Source organism: Schistocerca piceifrons, chromosome 8, assembly GCF_021461385.2.
Source record: "Schistocerca piceifrons isolate TAMUIC-IGC-003096 chromosome 8, iqSchPice1.1, whole genome shotgun sequence".
NCBI classification, from domain to species: domain Eukaryota; kingdom Metazoa; phylum Arthropoda; class Insecta; order Orthoptera; family Acrididae; genus Schistocerca; species Schistocerca piceifrons.
In genome coordinates, this window is record NC_060145.1 from 226,214,648 (window position 1) to 226,223,525 (window position 8,878).

An 8,878-nucleotide genomic window follows, 5' to 3' on the forward strand; every position below is an offset into this window, starting at 1 on the left:
CCTGTCAGATCACAGAAAAGCCACTATACTCCTCTTTACTAGAAGAAAGTTGTCAATCAGCAAAGATTCACTGCAATATTTTCTTGTCTGCTGTGAAATGAGGAGAAACTGAACGAAATAAGTTCACATTTACAAATGCAGAGAAAAGCAAAAAATACTCACACTTTCAGTGCCAGCAAGATGTTTAACACGAAGATTTGTATTTATATAGGCTTCGTACAATTGCAAAGCTAATTAAGAATGGATTTAAATGTTTACTATGTGAAAAACCAAACGTTACATACGAAAAAATTTTACCAACATTGCTATTTCTAGCATACCTGATGTCTAATAACAAAGCATCACAGGTCTGAGTAAACAATATAATTATGTGGTCGTTGAAAATTTGTGCAACTGGGTATGCTTCAGGAAAAAACAGCAGGCAGTTTTGAATTTGTGTATAATTATTCTAATTTCGGAAACTATATCAGAAAGTTTATATAATACACAGGATCGAGATGACATGGTTTATGTGCAAAGGTCATAATACTTTTGGACCCGACAAATATCTTCAAACACCATTTCACACAAGGTGAGCTTTTAATCAAAACACATTTAAAAAATAAAATACATTTAAGGAATATTCTACAGTATCCCCTAATTTATTTCGCGACTGCCTTGACTAAAATCATGAAGTGAAGTGTTTTATCAATTTTTTAACGTTCTCTTCTTTGACTTCCTTGAAGATCCTTGTACATCATGACTCTCCCTCTTCAACATCGAACAGTACTCGGCCATAATAGTTGCTTTCCAGTTCCCCTGGTACCCACTCGCCATCTCCTTAATGTCTTAGTGGAAAGGTTTATCCTGCGCATCACTACAAAGTTCCAACATTTCTGGAAAGTAGTCGGTAAGTGAGTGTAGAAAAGTGGAATTTCAAACTCATATTACATCCCATCTTCTCGAAAGTTTGCTACATGTTGTCAGCAAGTGCCTAGCACTTAGGATGTTTGTTATTCAGAGAACATTTGCAGTAACTGATCGGAATGCGGACCATTCGTTTTTTTTTTTATCTTTTCCTTTTCATTGTCTTGCCAAAATTTTCATCCTTTATCTGAGGATCAACAAAAATTGTCTCTTGCGATGAAAAGAAATTTCTCTGGAAAGTTGTTTAAAGCAGGGTCCATCCTGTGGTAGAGCCTTTAAAAACTGCTACACCAAGCCCAATTATGTGTGTAGTGGTGGAAGCAAGATTTTATTTCTTTGTGCGCCTCTGCAAGCGGGCCATGCAAAATATTACTAGTTCCAGGCACAAAATTTCTCCGTTATGGACGAACTCTCGCACTCCTGTATGTTTTCCTCCCCCGTATCTACCATTCGTGTACATAGCAAAGCATTTTTGTAAACTCTAATACTATTCAGATAATTTTGAAGACATCACAGATTAGCCATTTGTGTTTCTCTTAATGGATACTTGAAAACAGTATCTTTATGTTCTCATACGCCTCTTTCAGTTGAACTGAATGGGCCACAGGAATGGGCCCATATACATTCCCATAATGCAGTACCACGCCATCAGGGTTTTCGTTGGTGAGCCTAGAAAAAGTCCCCAATAGGCAGGATCTTGTTCATTGCCATAGAAGTGCATTAAATGTTTCACGTTACTGCAGTAAACTAAGCAATCGCTGTGTGAGAATAAAGCCACTAGTTGTTTCTCTCTCTGTCTGTACCATGAGTAATGTGTTGCTGGTTCCGGAAGTTTCTTAGTTTTTAACCGGGAGCCACGTAGTTCAGCAGATTCCTAATGCAAATTTAAATCTCCTACTAGAACATTAAGTTTACTCTGAGAGAATAATTGTGCAGTAAAGTCGTATTCAGGCTGGCAGGCATCACTATAATCTTCGGTAAATGCATCAGCTTCATTTTCGTCATCGTCTTCTGCCATTACCTCTGAAACAGCTGGAAGAAGGGGAGCAATCAGTTCTTCTCCATGTGCAACTGGCCTAATGGCTGAAAAAAAGGCTTGGATACACAATGTGTTTGTTAGTTTCGTAGCGGCTTCCCTGAGCTTTAACTAAACAGAAGTATGAATCATTAAGGCGATACTGGGTGGTCAAAAAGTCAGTATAAATTTGAGACCTTAATAAACCACGGAATAACGTAGGTAGAGAGGTGCTTGGAATGACATGATGGGGTTTTATTAGAGACAAAAAAGAAAGAAAAGTTCACAAAATATCCGACAGACGGCGCTGGATAGCAAAACTGCGCATGACAATCGTGTATAAAAGGAGCTGTAATGAGAGAGAGAATCAGATGCGCCAGCAGTCGCAGCATGTTGTGTGCTAGTTCCGCGTTACGATCCTATCGCCATAGGAAGGGGACTCGAACGGGTAAAGGTCCGTTGAGAAATGCAGCTGTAGCGAGAATGATTTCGAAGTTCGAAGCAAAGGGTGGTTTAGACGATAGACCCCGTAGTAGCCCGACCGAGCACAAGACGTAATGGTACTGAGACAGTTCAGGAGGAAATGGAGACTGTAGCGGGTTCGTCCATGCACGGGGAAGTCAGCGCTCGTGCAGTCGCACAACGCACCGGAATTCCATACACTGTTTGGTTGGCATTTAGGCGTACCCTCCGTTGCTATCCGTACAAAATCCATCGGTATCATGAAGAGTTACCTGGCGATTTAGTGGCGAGGGCATTTGCGGTGTGGGCGTTTCAAAAGATGGCGGAAGATGACAATTGGTTGAGTAACGTGTCGTGGACCGACGAAGCTCATTTCACGCTCCGAGGATCTGTCAGCACCCACAACTACAGAATTTGGGCTTCCGAAAATCCTAGAACTGTCGTGGAAACTCCATTGCACGACGAGAACGTCACGGTATTGGTTGGATTTACCACATCTACCGTTTTTGGGGCTTTCTTCTTCGAGGAAATGCGTTATTCTGGTTTTGTTACTGCTACCGTGATGAGTAGGAGGTACGCCGATATGTTACAGAATCGCATCATCCCCAGCCTGGCTGATAAACACGTGCTGGAAAGTACGATGTTTATGCAGGATGGAGTTCCACCCCATTGCTAGACGTGTGAAAGATCTCTTGCGCGCGTCGTTTAGTGATGATCGTGTGCTCAGCCGACACTTTCGACATGCTTGCCCTTCCAGGCCCGCAGACCTCAGTCCGTGCGATTATTGGCTTTGGGGTTACTTGAAGTCGCAAGTGTATCGTGATCGAACAACATAGCTATGGATGCTGAAAGACAACATCCGACGCAAATGCCTCACCATAAATCCGGACATGCTTTACTGTGCTGTTCACAACATTATTCCTCGACTACAGCTATTGTTGAGGAATGATGGTGGACATATTGAGCATTTTCTGTGAAGAACATCATCTTTGCTATGTCTTACTTTGTTATGTTAATTATTGCTGTTCTGATCAGATGAAGCGCCATCTATCGGACATTTTTAGAACTTTTGTATTTTTTTGGTTCTAATAAAACCCCATGTCATTCCAAGAATGTGTGTCAATTTTTACCACTCTATCTACATTATTCCGTTATTTATTCGGTTTTCAAATTTATACTCACTTTTTGATCACCCGGTATATTGTGAACACCAACGGCCCTGTCACACTTTCCTGTGGTACTCCGAATATTACCTAAACATCTGTTACGTTAAGAGCAACGTGTTGAGGTCTATTTGCTACGAAAGTCTTGAATCCAATCGCAGGTCTGCTCCGATACTCAGTAAGCGCGTATAATTTCATTAAACGGCATTGTGGGACGGTGTCAAAAGTCTTACTGAAATCAAGGAACACGACATCAGCCTGAGCGCCGTTGTCCACTGCGCTGTGTATCTCATGGAGGAACAGAGCGACCTTAGTTTCGCAGGACCTCTGTTTGCGGAATCAGAGTCTATTTTAATAGAGGAGCTGTTCATTTTCCAAGAACGTCATAATGCTTAATTCTAGTTCTGGTCACCACGTTCCATTTTAAAATGAGCATGGAAAGCTTTTTTCACAAAGCCTGTTTTAGCCACTCTCTGCTTAGGCATTGTATAATTTCCACAAACGCAACAGAAAACATTTGGGTCGTTCACGCACTTGAATGTAGACATTGTAGAAACTACAAACAGTAGGCGAACTGTTTTATTAATAGTGTCTTAAATACACAGACTAATCAAATTATATCACTGGTAACGCAAACCTGTGAGATAAAAGCACTTTCAACTTCACACAATAACAACTAGCATCAACAGCTGTAGCAACCGAAAGATATACAGTGAGAATTGACAAAATGTCTCTCCAACAATATGCATTACCTACCACAGCAACTTACATTGAAGCAGAATGCGCCAAAACTGTACGTTAGAGGAAAAAACAGAAAACAGATTTAGAATTAGAATAGAAAGTAGAAGTAATATCATATATTAGTTTTCAGTCACCTAGTACCGTGCGGCTAGTGTAATATGCCCTTTATGAAAATCGATTATCTCAACTGATTTTCCCTTTTGCAGCCCATATATTCTATAGGGTGGGCCCACATACGAATCTGCTCCACTTACATACTGTTGTTACCGCGTCAAATGCCCACAACGCCACTGGGCGTCATTCAACGTGGCGGTCATAATGCTTTGACTTACCAGTGTTTACAGGGTGTAGACAATGACACTCAAGGTTCAAAACGCACGTAGAAAAAGAATCATTCTTCAGAACGACCTCAAATCTTAACAGCGTATTGCTGACGCGCGGGGAATGGTCAGTGGACAAAAAAACATGTTACAAAAAACTGACAAACAGATGGCGCTGTAAGAGTCAGAATATGCACGCAGACAGACACGCGACTGCATCACGGTTGCTGCCCTCCAAGACAGGGAGGTGTCGCCGCCCCTAGTCTTGGAGGGCAGCAGTCGTGATGGGCCTCGCATGCGCCGTGTACTGAACGCTGGCCTATATAGCACGTCGTTTTGCCGTCGGGCATCAGTTCTCAGCGAGACTCATCAGCAGAAGCCGCATTTTCCTTAAGATGGCGACCAGTTGGATCGCCGAAATATCGAGTCAAGATGATTCTAGGATCGGGCTGCAAACCCGAAGAGACTTTCAAGACTTATTACGTTGGGAAAGCCTACGTAAACACATTAGCGTAGACTAGTTTCTTACGTGTAAATTGATGTGTTTTCACTCATAGAATCAATACCTTTGCCATATTCACACAGGACAAGTGAGTAGTTACGACTATCTTGGATAATTTACAAACCGCGAGATGCTAATTCCCACTACTAGGAGTTCGTACATCCAAAATATGGTTACATGACATATTTCAAGGGATGGGATGAGGGGGAGGAAGATTGCCAAAGCAGATAGCAACACACATGCAATACATGAATTTATAATTGTCACGTCCTTAATATGAAAAAGTGGAGTAACTTCCGTACCAGTATTTTTTCATTTTGAGCAATTCATGACTCCATACCATTTAAGGCCTCCTCTTTCGTGACAGAAGCAGTTTCTGGTATAGCGTAGTCGAAAGAATAGAAAATATTTCTAATATCTTGTCCACTCTTTTGAGAATTATCTCACATTGTTATAACTTTGACGCCAGTGGACGAAGATATGTCGATTATAAAGACCAAAGTGTTAAAATACAATTGAAAGAAAACAGCCCTCGGTCACTAATTTTTAACAAATTAACCGGGTTTCGACACTGCTAGGAGTGTCTTCCTCAGAAGTTACATCCAAGAATGGTCTAAAACGTGGTCAAAGAATTATGACTAAAAACGTATGATACAAATTAAATGTATGAAATTATCGTGAAAGACTGGTAGCACTTATATTTCATTTATAAAACAATATAAGTGCCAAAAAGGCATTAGTCACAAGATGCCCTTTTGGCCAATTTTTGACACCGTGCATCACGGAATATTGAATTCCAGAACGATTTCCGAAACGGAAAATCCCATGTGTCTAGCTCCTACCACTGTTGCGCGTTGAAAGTGTGTTAACTCTAGTTGTGCGACCATCATAACGTCGGAAAGCTATTCAAATGAATCGCCCGAATACAAATGAAAGCTCTGCCAACGTAGTGCCCTTTTATTTCATGTGTGCGCGATAGTACTGCCATTTGTATACGTACATATAACTAGCCTATGATCTTCGCCATCTCAGTGTATTAAAAGAAACTATTGACAATCGGACGAGAGATTATAGCTCAGAAGTATAATTTTGGTACATATGGGTGGGGAGGATGAAACACAGTGACGTTAATAATTTGCCGATACGACCAGTGACTTCGTGAGATGAATAGTTAAATGTAGGAAGCACACAGAAACTTAGGAACGAACACCATAAGTTTGCCAAAACGCGCAGCGAGGGCAACAAGCTTGATTCGTGACCATAAAACTCGCACTCGTCCGCTGAAGGGACTGAATGAACTTCGCTTCTGAAAGGCGACCAAGCGGGCAACGGAGATTCGTCTTACCAGGCGGTCAAAGCGCGAATAAATCGGAAGACGGCACTAGCAACTCGAGTGTCCCATTCAGCAGTCCATTTGTACTTAAGGATCAAATACAGAAATCCTTCCAACGGCAGCAAGGTTCAGATCATCAGTTGCCTCTCCTGTCCCAGCCTGAAGCTCCAACTGTGCAGAAAACTGAAGTGAAGTGACTACTCTGTAGAAATCTACAGGTGATCTCCTTGTGCTTATCTTTGGAACTTCGCTGCATTTCGCCAGAGAAGAAACTCGTTGGACAATGGTGACGAAAATTGAAAATGCCGACCAGAAAAAGACAAATGAAGGTGTTAAACGATCTCCTATTCTTGTAGATTTTTTTTTTCTTTTTTGATCCAATATAGCTCTTAGGTGTTGAGGAAGGCAGAAGAACTCTCCTACTACAAGGTACAATTCTCAAAAGGGCCTGTACAATGTTCTGCACGTAGAAAGAGCGGAAAAGTGTGGGCACGCCAGAAATTAACTGCATGACCGAGCCAGAAATCTACATACTCTATGTTTAAACCGAACGTTATAATGAGGCGTTGTAATGAAAATTTACATGGCATGAGGGAAACCACACCCGGCTAAAGATTTCTTACATGACTAAATGGCTTCTGCAGAGAATTCTATGGTTCTTACGACAAAAAAAGTGCTTCGTGTGTCGCTCCTGGGCTACCGGCGGGGGGAGAGGGAGGGGTAGGGTCGTTAGAGTGGCCATGAATACCTATCTGCCCACCTTAGGCCGCGCCTCTCCCAGGGCTCAACATTTTTATGGTGGCCAATCCCTCTTGACAGGACTGATATGTCGTACAGCGAGCTAGAAAGCTTTCAGTTCTTGGAAACCTCCACTGCATTATCTAGCGAATGTAAACAAACAAACTGCGAAATGAAAAAAGCCACTGTCTTGGCTAACACATATCTGCTATTTCAGAGCAGTAAAACTGAACGACTATGTTTAGTTTTGCAACTTACCAGCCACGTCCTAGTACCATCTAGCGACATTTTGCAAACTGGTCAGGTCAGTCGGTCCAGTGTTGGCTGCCACCTGTAGCGATGTATTGAAACTTTATCCAGAAGTAGACTTGCTGGTCCTTTGTTCACTCAGATACTGGCGAACATCCGTTGAGAGCGGATGCCTCAAGTAGCCTGGAGACACTGCAGCGTGCAGATGCGTGTCCCGACCAGTCAACGGCCACAGCTTTTGAGAAACTTCTAATGAATTACTGAATACCTCCTTGTGCACTTGTAAGACAATACGGAATAAAGTATTTTCACGTAAAGGTTGTGTTCGGTGTCATCATTGTGAAGTGAAAATAAGGAGAGGACAATGAGTCCTCTCGTACTACACATTCCAAACTCAAATCTACGAATGCATTAACAGAGGCCTGCAAGTGAACTTCCTAGATATCAATTTATCAAGCGAATTTACATATCGCCCTCTGAAAAATGTTAGTGGCTACTTTCAAAGACAAATGCCCACGTTAGAAATGGAACAGTTCTTTAAAATGTCATTCGAAGAAAACTATAACTAATGCTGATAAAATGCAGAATTAGCATGGGAAATACGTCACACTAAAAACTAAAGAATTTTCTGGCTAAGAGCAGGGGACAAACTTTATGTACATTCTCAAGTGTGTACACAGAGCACCAGCACAATACATTATACAGACACACACACACACACACACACACACACACACACACACACACACATACATACATACATATATATATGGTGGTCCTTAAATCTACGAAGAACGAAACTCGTCGAGCCAGAAGTGGGAAACGAGATGGCGCTATGGTTGGCCCGCTAGGTGGCGCTGCCATAGGTCAAACGATATCAACTGCGTTTTTTTAAATAGGAACCCCCATTTTTATTACATATTCGTGTAGTATATATATATATATATATATATATATATATATATATATATATATATGTGTGTGTGTGTGTGTGTGTGTGTGTGTATGTGTGTGAGTTTAGATTGTCAAGCACTACTAACGTTCAAAGAACCAAGGTGATTTTATTAGTCCACATACACCGCCATAATAAACACTATTTACTCACCTTTGGGCCAAGCCGTGTAGCTCCCACAGGTGACAGCAACACCACAGGTCTGAGTCTGGCAAGCGAGATGTTAAAATTTGTAAATAGAGTCCCAGCATGAATGTATTAATCCCAGAATGAATGCACTGATTGAAATCTTCGGCTAAGTCGCCAGGAACCTTCAGTAGTGAATGTTGTATTCGCCTGATAAACATAGGCATGGAGAGTGTGCAGGATGTGTGTGGGTACTTCAGATCTTCCACGAAAGGTATCGGCGTTCAAGCGGTTTTGCCATGAGATTGGGCGCCGAGTGTCATTATCGTGCAGCTTCTAGCGACTATCTTACATAAGCTGGCCATGCAGTG

General features: G+C 41.8%; 1 protein-coding gene across 1 annotated transcript in view; it reads right to left on the minus strand.

The window, feature by feature from the left end:
• LOC124711724 overlaps positions 1 to 8,878 on the minus strand; it is a 183,778-nt gene that overhangs the window by 112,039 nt on the left and 62,861 nt on the right. The window lies entirely within an intron of this gene.